Source organism: Cervus elaphus, chromosome 5 (assembly GCF_910594005.1).
Source record: "Cervus elaphus chromosome 5, mCerEla1.1, whole genome shotgun sequence".
Classification (NCBI taxonomy): Eukaryota; Metazoa; Chordata; class Mammalia; order Artiodactyla; family Cervidae; genus Cervus; species Cervus elaphus.
This window is the reverse complement of record NC_057819.1, coordinates 87,334,343-87,346,924: the sequence shown is the minus strand read 5'-3', so window position 1 is coordinate 87,346,924 and position 12,582 is coordinate 87,334,343. Positions and strand designations below refer to the sequence as shown.

The window sequence follows — 12,582 nt, the reverse complement described above, 5'->3', positions numbered from 1 at the left end:
GAAGTCTATGTTCATCATTTCCTATTTGGGTTATTTAAAATCAGTGACAGTATGGCCTGGGCTGAAGTTGACTTCTGAGTTATCTAAAAGAGTCTATTGACAGTGACAAAGGCAAACACATTTTAAAAAGTGTAATTTTTAAAAAATGTAATCTTATACCAAGGATGTTTCTTGCTAGCTACTGTCACATATGTAACTTGGAGGCTGAGGGGGACTGAATCACCCAGAATGGGGAGAACTTGTCTCTTTTCTTTCTTTTGAAGACTTTGAGGCAGGATGGTTATTATTCTCCTTTTATAGAAGTGAACACTAAGCCTCAGAAGAGGTCATTAAGGTCCTCAGCTCACACAGCAGGAAGTGGGGCTTGAACCCAAATATTTTTTTTTTTCAGACTGACTTAAAAAAATTAACCATAGTTGATTTACAAATTGTGTTAATTTTAGGTGTACAGCAAATTGATTCAAATATGTATGTATAGAAAAATTTATATCTATCTGTATATACATATGGGCTTCTCAGGTGGTACAGTGGTAAGGAATCTGCCTGCCAATGCAGGGAACGTAAAAGACTCAGGTTTGATCCTTGGGTTGGGAAGATGCCCTGGAGGAGGAAATGACTACCCACGCCAGTATTTTTGCCTGAGAAATTCCATGAACAGACGAGCCTGGTGGGCTACAGTCCATGGGGTTGCAAAGAGGTCAGACACGACTGAGCACACACACACATATTGTATATTCTTTTTCAGATTCTTTTCCATTATAGGTTATTATAAGTTAGTGGACACGGTTCCCTGTGCAGTACAGTAGGTCTTGTTGTTTCTCTGTTTTGTAGACGGTAGTGTGCATCTGTTAATTCCAAACTCCTAATTTCTCCCTATCTCTGCCCGTTCCCTTTGATAACCATAAGTTTGTTTTCTATGTCTGTGAGTCCATTTCTGTTTTGTCAACAAGTTCATTTGTATCATTTTTTAGATTCCACATATAATTTATATCACATAATACTTGTCTTTCTCCGACTTAGTATGATAATCTAAGATATCTGACTTACTTCACTTAGTATGATTATCTTTAAGTCCATCCATATTGTAGCAGAATAGCAATATTTCATTCTTCCTTTACAGCTGAGCAATATTCCACTGCATGTATGTACCACATCTTCTTTGTCCATTCATCTGTCTGTGGACACTTAGGGTACTTCCTTGTCTTGGCTATTGTAAATAGTGTGGTTATGAACTTTGGGGTGTGTGTATCTTTTCAAGTTAGAGTTGTCATCTTTTCTGGATATATGCCCAGGAGTGGAACTGCTGGATCATATGGTAACTCTACTTTCAGTTTTATAAGGAACCTCCATAGCATTCTCTTTAGTGACTGCACCAGTTTATGAACCCAAGTACTTATGACCAGGTTCAAGCTCTTCCCACTGACCCACATTAAGTTAAGCTGTTCATCCTCTCTAGGTGCCAGGTGTTATTGTTCTAAACCTATAAGAGTCCTCTTATTACCTCCTGACCTATTAATCAATTAGCAATAGAAAACATAGTTTTGGAAAGCATAGGCCACGTCATTTAAATAAATAAATTGCAAGCACTTAAGGAACATCCAACCGTCTACACAAGATGATCTGCCTGTTTGAACTGCTCCCTTCATGGAACCCCCTTAGTCCCCAAACACATGGGAGGCTGTGTGGCCTAGTGGTTAAGGGCAGCTGCTTTGGTGTTATTCTCATTTATGAGCCAGGTAGATTCCTGCAAGTTACTTCATCTGCCTGGCCTCAGTTTCCTCATCTATAAACCAGGGGTAATAATACTGGCTCCTCCCACAGCTGCTGAGACAATTAAGATCCCATAATGTGCTCATGCTTGTAAAGGTCTTAGTATAATTCCTGTTAAGTACTTCCTAACATTAGCTAATATTATTAGCTATTATCATCATATTATTATTAACAGTAAGAAAACAGCAGTCCCTTTAAGGATTCTATACTGTAGGTTTTTCACTGATTTAAACCAGACCCCCCACTGTTGATACGGATTAGCGAACTTTACTATAGCTGTTTAGTCACTAAGTTGAGTCCGCCTGTGTTGTGACTCTATGCAGTGTAGCCCGCAGGCTCCTCTGACCACGGGATGTCCCAGCCTATAATACTAGAGTGAGTTGCCAAGCCATTTCCTTCTCCTGGGGTCTTCCTGACCCAGGGATTGAACCTGTGTCTCCTGAACTGGAGGTGGATTCTTTACCACTGAGCTACCAGGGAAGCCTGAATTTATTACAGAGACTAATTTGAAGCAGGGGGTCAGTTGAGGCTTAGGGAGGTTAAATGACCTGTTTAAGGCCACGTAGCCTAAAGTGGTAGAATTCAACATGGAACCGAAGTTTGCCTGGGTTCCTAGCTTGCTACCACACTGCATTGTTTCTAGAGAAATCCTGAAACTTTGGCTAAGGCTCAGTTTTACCATGGGAGCTCTATTTCTGTTGCCTTTCCTTGATCTCACTTTCCCTCTTTCAGGAAGAAAGGAAAGTACTTTCCTGGATACCAAATCTGCTGAGTTGGGACACGAGCTGAGGACAGAGACGTGAGAACCACAGATGGACCAAACTCATCCCCATTTTTAAATCCCAGTGAGCCTTTCTGCTGTGTGTATGTGTACCTGTCTGTATATAAGTGGTCATGGAAATGGGGATGTGGTTGCAGGGCTGATTGCTAAGCAGGAATAGCAGTGGGCATGTCAGGAGTATTTTCTTCCCTTTTGGTGGTTCCAGTGGACTGTGGGGTTGCAGAGGAGAGAGAAGAACCCAATTGTAATTCACTTCTGCCCTTTCTCCTGTGCGAAATCAGAGTTTGGACTCATGGAGTCAGTGTATCTGCGGCTCCAAGGTACTGATTCCAGGAGGAAATCAAAACACCTGTGTGAACAGTCTGGTACCCGGTACAGGGTGAATGTCCAATGAACGGCAACTATCACCAAGACTCACCCAGCATTTTATGTTCCTGAAAACCAGGGCTGCCTGCCCGTCTGACCCAGCACACGGTGGTTGAGACGATCTAGTGATGATGGCGGATGTGCTTAGGGAACAGGGGAGGTACGAACATCATGAAGACGCCTCTGCCCTCCCTGTCCTACCAGTGTGCTTAGCCAACACCACTCCTTCTAAAATTGTCACTGACAATTGCTGTGAGCCAGGCAACCCTCTCTTGGGACACCAGGTGAGCCAGTCAAAGGCCTGCCCTCTGGAGCTTCTGGAGCCAACCCAGAACAAGGGAAAACGGATTCCTTTTTGTGAGTCATCCTTTCACTTCTCTTGTTTTCACTTCCTGGATAGAGTAACAACCGTCTTAGGCTTTCCCTCTCCCTCCCCCCTCCCCCCCCCAATTTGTTTATTGCATCCTTTCCCTGACTTCCAACAACTGTCTTGCACATGACAGATGCTAAATTAATGCTGGTTTAAGGACTTCCCTGGTGATGCAGTGGCTAAGACTGCGCTTCCAAGGAGGGGGCCTGGGTTCCATCCCTGGTCAAGGAACTAGATTCCACATGCCCCAACTAAGCACTGGCATGCTGCAATTAAAGATCCTTCTTGCCACAACTAAGACCTGGAGCAGCCAACTAAATAAATTAATTAATAAAAATATTAAAAATAGATACACTAATGCTCGGTTGTTCTTGATACCTTCTTACAGCATCTTGATTAAGACGCTGTAGAGTCTGCCTCCCACATTCAAAACTCGGCTATATTATTAACTCTGGCTTGGAGCAAGCGGCTTACTTTCTCTAGCATTAAGTTTCTATATCTGTAGCGTGAGAGATTGGTTGCTTCCTGTTTGGGGGAATCGAGCTCTTTAAGCATCCTTTTTTTCATTTTGTTTTGTTTTTTGCCCGCAGACCTGCCGCGTCCGCGCTCCACCCCGGGCGCCGGGGATGGGGAAGGACACGGACACCGACGCGTCGACCCCCTGCCTCACGTGTGTTCCACCACCGTCCCCCGCAAGGGGATCTGCGTTGTCCCCGGCCTCTTGTTCGCACCCCGCCCCTCCCCTTCGCCCGTACCAGCCCGCGGGCGAGGCCCACCGCGGGATGGAGAGGAGGGCGCGGCTCGCCGAGGCCGCCCCGCGAGGGAAGGACCGTGCCACTCTACCCTGGCCCTTCGGTCTAGGCGGGACGGGCGCCTCCCCCCGACCGTGGGGACGAGGCGGGCGCCCGCGGAGGGTGGGCCGCTGGCCGAGAGGCTGAGCCCCGCAGAAGGACGAAGGGAGGTATGGATGCTAAGAATCTGATGAAAGCTGTGAACAGTTTCAACAAACACGTGGAGACCGACACACACACGTACGCACGCACGCACACATCATTTTGCATGTAGGAGCTTCATAGACCCCCAGGATCCTTGATGGGTCTCTCGAGTTCAGATAGCTGGTTCTCTGTCCTGAAAGAAACCAGAGGCACACTGCCCCCAGCCTAGTTGGCCCCTCCTCGGCCCTCCTGGCCCAATCTTTCCTTTTCTCTTTGTCTTTAGTTAAACTGGCAGCCTGCCCAGCCTAACACTGTGACGTTAGGAAACCAAAGGCAGGCAAAGAAAGTGAAACCCCATCTCCTTTGGATTCCGAAGCTTTGCTCTGACCTGGAGTTCCCCGCCCTGTGACTGTGTGGGGAGCGGCTCTGGCTTTTCTGGTGGACATTAAAAAAAAAAAAAAAAAAACAACAAGAAAAAATGTCCAGAGCAGGGAAATTCCCTCCATCCTCTAGGAATCCCAGTCAGGGGCCCTGAGAGAAGCGGGCAGCAAAGTCATTTCCTCCAGGTGAGCCTTAATTGTCTCCATCTGCAAGTTAGAGAGGGGGCTTCCCTAATGGCTGAACAACCCACCTGCCAAAGCAGGAGACGCCGGCTCCACCCCTGGATCGGGAAGATCCCCTGGTGAAGGGAATGGCAACCCACTCCAGTATTTTCGCCTGGGAAACTCCTTGGACAGAGGAGCCTGGCGGGCTGCAGTCCATGGGGTCTCAAAAGAGCTGGACACGACTGAGCGACCAAACAGCATGGCAACACATTGGAGATTTGCTCTCTGATTGTGTTTCTCTTCTGTGCCCTCCTTAACACGAGTGAATATCTCCCGCTTAAGTCAGTGCACTGCTGTCTCCCGCTGTGTCTACAGGGCCCCCTGGGGGTAGGTGCTCTGTTGGTGAGGGTGGAGGCCTGTAGGCGGCGGCAGTCTGAAGGTGAAGGGGAGGCCTCCCAGTTGATGCAGGGGGTTTGCCCAGGTGGGAGCAGGATCTGAACCCCTATTCAAGAGCTTTCCTGCTCCATCCTGCCCTGGCCTTTGATGCCGAAAGCTCAGCTTCGCTGTATACCGGTGCTGAATCTCTGAGACAGAGCGTTTCGTGAGATAGAAAAGAATCGATTTATCACTTTTCCAGGCAAATGGGGCCATGGCAGGCTAATGCCTTCAAAACCACTTGAGGAATATAGTGAGAAGTTTTATGGGAATTGTTGAAAGAGTGCGTGATCAGCTCTTGGACATTCTTCTGATGGGTTGGTGGTGAGGTAAGGAGGAGTCAGCATCATCAACCTTCAGGTCCAACTGGTCTGGGGTCTCCAGGCTTGTGGGCAGCAGGCCATACTTCTTCCTTCTGCAGAGGGTTTCAGTATCTGCAAAACAGCTCAAAGATATTGTGTGTATCCCTTGATGGGGAGCCAGGACCTTGCCCCAAGGCTGCTCTTGACTGTTTCTCCCTGGTCTCTCATCCCCTCCTTTCCTTAATTAACAACTGCCTGAATCTGCCCAGTGGAACTCAGGGAAGGTCATGGAGGCTGAATGAAGGCCGTTTCCTGTAATCAAAGCAATGGGGACACAGAAAACCTTGTGCTCAGGAGCCCCAGAGGGCCCTGCATGGTATGGCCTATTGGCCCAGCTGCAGTTTGCTAGTCCGGTCATCCTGTTCTGGGCTGCCCTTCCCTTCCCCATCCCCTGGAACATTTCACTGTCAGGGTACTGACCATGACACCCATTTTCCGGATTCAACCGCAGCGAGGTGGGAGGGCTGCAGCTTCTCAGCCTCCCCTCCGCTCGCACCTTCACCACACAGGACGGGGTCTGTGTGCGCCCCGCTTGTTTACTGTGGCTGGAGACCACAGGCGGTGTGTTTGCTCATGTGCTCACCCCTTTCGCTTCGGGGCAGGTTGGGGGTGGGCAGGACTGGAGGAGCCCACCGCAAGGCGCCCTGGAGATGGGGCATTGAGGCCCGGACAGAAGTATCAGTTCTTCCAAAATTGCTGGGGATGGGGGAGGGGGCAATTTCAGGGCCTCCTCCTCGGGACACTTGGGAGTCTGTTCTTTGTTTTACTCTGTTTGTCGGAGACTTCCCCTTTCTCTGTGCTCAATTTCTGATCCCCCTTCCGCTGTCCCTAGACCCTAGCAGAAAGCCTGGTGAAGGCGGGGACAAACTTGGGGCTGAAATCAAACAGACCATTTACTCTCTGTATGTCTTTGGTCAAGTTATTAACTCATCTACACTTTGGTTTCCTATCTAGAAACAGGGCAGAAACTCCTAGCTCCTGGGACACCCCAGAGGATGAAAGGAGGCAACCAGTTGACCTCCTATCACCAATCCTGGCACCGGCACCTAAAGAAAGCAATGCCTTTTCTCTGTTCTCCCAAATGTCAGGCTCCAGAGTTTCTTCCCTCAAGGTACCCGGCCCCCCACCCTACCCCCGCCCAGGAGAGGTATTCATCTCAGCTCATCATCAGGAAACATGGGGGCAGGAGAGGGAAATTGACAGTGATTTTCCACTAGCTGTTCAGCACTGTGCTGGATATTTTAGGCATGCTAGATATTTCAGGCATTATTTCATTATTAGGCAGAAAGCACACAGAAAATGGTCATGACTCAGGCTTGCCTTGACCTTTCCCGCCTTCCGTGTGGCAGATTTCAGAAACTCAGGCCCTGGATTTCTCACTTTCTGAGCCTGGCCACTGGGTGAGACCTGGTCCCTGCTTCCCCTTTCCTGGCTGACCCTGCAGGCCAGCACACAGACCCCATTTTCAAAGAGTTTCACAGACAGACTGACAAAGGAAGTTACACAAGTTTCAGAATCTCACAGGGCTCTGTGGCTGTGGTCTGGTTTCTGCCCCCTTTAAAGAGCTGGTTCTGAGACGCCCCTTGACCTCTTGCCTGTCGCAGCCACGCCTGGGGCTGGGGCCTGCAGTCTCCTGTTTCTTTTCCAACCTGCCCCCCACTCACCCCCGGCCGCAGAGTGTTCAGGCCACAGAGAGAGGGACCTTAGGACCTTCTGAGGCATTCGCAAGGAAATCCCCTTGGGGAATTTTCTCAAAACGGGATTTGGAAATTCTGCACCTTATTCATTCCTGACAGAGGCAGCTCTGCGCAGTGACAGGAGTGGGGGGACAGGGATTTAGGAGATCTGGGCTCTGGCCCCAGTTCAGCTCCAGACCTCTCTGTGAGACGTTGGCAGACCTCTGCCCTTTGTGGCCCTCTGTTTCCTCATGTAGGAAGTGGAGGTTTGACAGTATTGTTTCTGAGGCTGTTCTTGGTTAAAAGATACAAAACCAGAGGATTTGTAGTATCCTGGAGGAGAGTTGGGTATACATGTCCTATTGCCCCTAAAATCGATTCACATCACTTCTCCTGCAGGTAAGGCTGCGGGGTTATCATATCATCTCTTCCTCCTTCCCGTCCTTCCAAGGCCCGGGACTCACCTTAGTACTTAGCTCATGAAGTCCTTGTGTGGGCAGTACTGGTTGGTCCTTTCACTTCACTCCCTCCTTCCCTCCCTCCATTCCTCCACCCGCCTCCCACCTTTCCATTCATCTCTACGTCTGTGACATATAAAATTCTTTGGGGCTTCCCTGGTGGCTCAATGGTTAATAATCCACGGGCCAATGCAGGAAATGCGGGTTCAATCCCAGGTCCTGGAAGATCCCACATTCTGCTCGACAACTAAGCCCTTCCGCCACAACTACTGAGCCTGGGCCCCACAGCCCAGGAGCCACAACTACTGAAGCCCTCACGCCCTAGACACTGTGCGCTGTAACAAGAGAAGCCACCGCAATGAGAAGCCCGTGCCCTGCACCTCGAGGCTAGCCGCCGCTTGCTGCAACTAGAGAAAAAAGGCCCTTACGGCAATGAAGACCCAGCACAGCCAAAAATAAGTAAAATAATAAAACATAAAATTCTTTGTTCATTAATGGAGAAAACAACTCTGGCTAACTTAAGCAGGAGGGTATTGTACTGGGGGCAATGCTGAGTAGTTCACAGAATGGATAGAGCATTGGAGAACCTGACTTGGAAAAACGACAAGTGAGACACCATGGGTATTTGGGTGGCAGTACTACTGGGCAGTCTCATCAGGGTACCACTGTTGAAATAAATATACCCCAGCCATTTTTCCTATCCACCTCTCAATCTATTAAAGACTCATAGTCCTAGGGGAGGGAGGGTAACCAGCCAAGCTGGTGTTATTTGCTTGCTTCTTTGCTGGGAGAGGATAGAACTCTGAGATTTGCAGTACCACTGAGACCGTATACCCTGGAGGATAAATAAGTCCACAAAAGGATATCAAGATCATATTTGGAAGGGAGAATGGATACTGTGCAAGGAAATTAGAAAACAAATGCAGAAACATATTAAACCAATACTCCACCCAACCATCCACCCATTCATCTATCCATCTATATATTCATCTATCTATCCTTTTGGCCAACCAAGAAACACACTTTAAAAAAAAGCCAAAACCTTTTATTTCGTATTGGGGTATAGCTGATTAACAATGTTGTAACAGTTTCTGGTGAATGGTGAAGGGACTCAGGCATACATATACATGTATCCCTTCTCCCTCAAACTCCCTCCCATCCAGGCTGCCGCAAAACATTGAGCAGAGTTCCCTGTGCTATAGCAGTAGGTCCTTGTTGGTTATCTATTTAAAATATAGCAGAAGAAACATAGGATCCTAGTTCTGACCAGGGATGGAACCTGTGCCCTCTGCATTGGAAGAGTGGAGTCTTAACCACTGGATCACCAGGGAAGTCCCTGAAGAAACACATTTTTTATTGAGCACCGTTGGCTCAGGCGGTGAAGCCTGCCTGCAATGCGGGATACCCGGGTTCAATCCCTGGGTTGGGAAGATCCCCTGGAGAAGGAAATGGCAACCCACTCTAGTATTCTTGCCTGGAGAATCCCATGGACGGAGGAGCCTGGTGGGCTACAGTCCACAGGGTCGCAAAGAGTCAGATACGACTGAACAACTTCACTTTCACTTTCCTGTTCCAGAGGCCATACCAGGAACTTAGAGTGCAAAGCCATCCATCAGAAATATCCCAAGAGTCTTCTTGGATGTACATACAAAGGATGTATCTATGGCGCTGAAACAAAGACGAGGACCCAGAGAAAGGAATTCATGTCTATCCACACAGTGGGGGGCCTCTAACAACGTTTCTAGGGACAGAGTGACTCGTTTTGCATGTGGGCAGACAAGGGATGGTTTTGTGGACAGCTATTGCAGGAGATTGCTCACCACAAGTGCACAACAGGATGTGGCCGGGATTAAGCCTCTTAATCCTAGGTTCTGCCTCTCGTCTCTTTACCTCTCTAGCAGTAGGGAAGTCATAGTTCCTTTTTAACAGCTCTCAAACGGGGACTGTGAATATAAGAATCCCTAGCCCGTGTAACTCAGGGAACTTCTGTGAAGGTGGGGTGACTTAGTGGGTATGAGGTACTTTCCAAGTGCAAAGACGAACTGTTTTTGCCACGCTTATTTCTGTCTTCAGAATGGCTAATGAGAACACTCCTGGCTCATGTGTCCCTCTCACTTCTTTCCAGTCCTCACTGCCCTCCACCTAGCGATCACCACGGAGAGGGTCTGTTGAGATTTTTGGTTCTTTAGGCTGGTGGATGAATGTCCAGGATAATCACTGCTACTCACCTTGGAGCTGTGAAGGGTCAGGGCTCTGTGGGCCCCATGCAGATTGCAAACAGTCCCTGGGTGAATGTGTGTGTGTGGGGGGGTGGGAGGGAGCAGGTCCTGGTTTCTTGCAGAGGGGAATACAGTGACTCAGAAAGTCCTAAAATACCTGGGTGGCTCAGCTACTTTCAGTTCACAGTAGAAAGGAGCTGGTTCTCCAAACTTTTGCTAAGTCAGAACAGGAGATCAGAGCTGAGATCAGAGGTGAAGCAGATGTTGTTTGGAAATTGCCCCGGGCTTACAGGGACCCAGGCCATGACCCTGGGTGAAGCATGTCAATTCCCAGTGCCTGTTTTGTCATCTGTGAAATGGGTGGCTTGCCTGTTGTTGGTGCTGCCTCATCTTTGTCACTTGCCCTAGGATGAATGTCTGGCCAGGCACAGGCCTGCCTGTCTGCCCCCAGCTCGTCTCTTCCTCATGTGGAAAGCACTCTCTGCGCTGCAATTCATTGTTGGTGGTCTACACACACTGCCACCTCTCTGGAGGGTTGCTTGGCAAAATCCATTAGAATTTTAAAAGCACATATTGTATTTAATAAGCACCAGCAATTCTACTAGGAATTTATCTTACATCACGTGCACAAATACATGCAAGATAGTCATGGTTTGTAACAATGAAGGCTGCAGACAGCCTCATTGTCCATTAGGAAGGGGCTGACTGGGGCTTCCCCATGACTCAGTGGTAAAGAATCTACCTGCAATGCAGGAGCTGCAGGAGATGTTTGTTCGATTCCTGGGTCGAGAAGATCCCCTGGAAGAGGGCATGGCAATCCACTCCAGTATTCTTGCCTGGAGAATTCCATGGACAGAAGAGCCTGGTGGGCTACAGTCCATGGGGCTGCAAAGAGTCAGACAGGACTGAAGGGACTGAGCATGCAGGGGGCTGATTAGTCCGGTGCTTCCTTATAATGGCACTTTAGGCAGCTACTGAAAAGAATGATGGAGTTCTTTAAGTGCAGATATGAAACGATCTCTAAGATACAAGAGGCAAGAAGCAGTAGCTTTTGAAGTGTGCTACATATGTGTGAAAAGAGAAAACTCATCTATGCCTGTAAATGTACAGATTCTCTTCTGGAGGCTCGTGGGAAAGTGGTAGTATTAACCTTCCCTTCCTATCAGAAAGGGCAATGCAAAGAGGCCTGGGGGTAGGGGTAAGAGGGGTAGTGCTTTTTTTTTTAAAGCATTCACACACTTAAAACATGAGTTTAGGGACTTCCCTGGCAGTCCAGTGGTTAAGACTCCAAGCTCTTAATGCAGAGGGTACGGGGTTCAATCCATGGTAGGGGAACTAAGACTCTACATACTGCATGGCAGAGCCAAAAGGAAAAATGTGAGTTTAGGACAAAGGTACATTTTGAAAAATTGACACGAGTCATTCTTTTTTATTATTATTATTATTTTTTACTTTTTGGCCACACTGCACAGCACGTGGGCTCCTAACTCCCTGACCAGGGATTGAACCCAGGCTCCCGGCATTGGAAGCGCCAAGTATTAACCATGGGAGCCCCAGGGAAGCCCCAATATGTATCATTTTAAACAATATAACCATTCAAAATTATTACAGTATTTATTTTCAGTTTCTGGTAAAAATTTACCTTTTTTACGTGACTCCTTCACCCCCCCCCCCCCCCAACTTGCTTGACTTTTTTCTTTTTAAAATTTCTATTTTATATTGGGGTACCATGTTGCTGACAAATGTCTGTATAGTCAAAGCGATGGTTTTTCCAGCAGTCATGTATGGATGTGAGAGCTGTACCATAAAGAAGGCTGAGCGGCTAAGAATTGATGCTTTGAACTGTGATGTTGGAGAAGACTCTTGAGAGTCCCTTGGACTGCAAGATCAAACTAGTCCATCCTAAAGGCAATCAGTCCTGAATATTCACTGGAAGGACTGATGCTGAAGCTGCAGCTCCAATACTTTGGCCACCTGATGAGAAGAACTGACTCACTGGAAAAGACTCTGATGCGGGAAAGATTGAGGGCGGGAGGAGAAGAGGGCAGCAGAGGATGAGATGGTTGGATGGCATCAATGGGCATGAGTTTGAACAAACTCCAGGAGAGAGGGAAGGACAGGGAGCCTAGTGTGCTGCAGTAGCAAAGAGAAGGATGTGACTTAGCGACTGAACAACAACAGTTGATTAACGATGTTGTGTTTCATGTGTTCAACAAAGTGATTCAGTTAAACATATACATGTATCTGTTCTTTTTCAAAATCTTTTCCCATTTAGGTTATTACAGAATATAGAGTATAGTTCCCTGTGCATACAGTAGGTCCTTGTTGATTATCTATTTTAAATGTAATAGCATGTATATGTCAATCCTAAACTCCCAATTTATTCCTCCCCACCAGAGGGATACTATTTTTGTATAGTCAGAATTTAGTATTGTGTGCATGTTCTGTCAGTTTATAAAGAGTCATCTGGTAGGAAGTGCCCAGGAGTCCTTTGGAATTTCAGGCTCGGTCTTAGAGTCTCTTTAATCTCTAAGTCCAATGAAGGACCCAGGTCTCACGGGGGTGGGACGACTCACCCAGAGGCTCATCCTTGCTGCAGTCTCTCACCCAACCCCTTGTCCCACCAATTGCGTCAGCTTTTACTTTCTTTTTTTTTTTTTTTCAA

At 47.8% G+C, this 12,582-nt stretch overlaps 1 long non-coding RNA gene across 1 annotated transcript in view; it reads left to right on the top strand.

Annotated features, from left to right (window-relative positions):
* Positions 1 to 8,916, top strand: part of LOC122694362 — a 30,042-nt gene extending 21,126 nt beyond the window's left edge. Inside the window, exons 3-4 of the long non-coding RNA XR_006341175.1 lie at positions 392 to 415; positions 8,734 to 8,916. This is a non-coding gene — a long non-coding RNA (uncharacterized LOC122694362). The remainder of the gene's footprint in view (positions 1 to 391; positions 416 to 8,733) is intronic.
* The last annotated feature ends 3,666 nt before the right edge of the window (positions 8,917 to 12,582 follow it).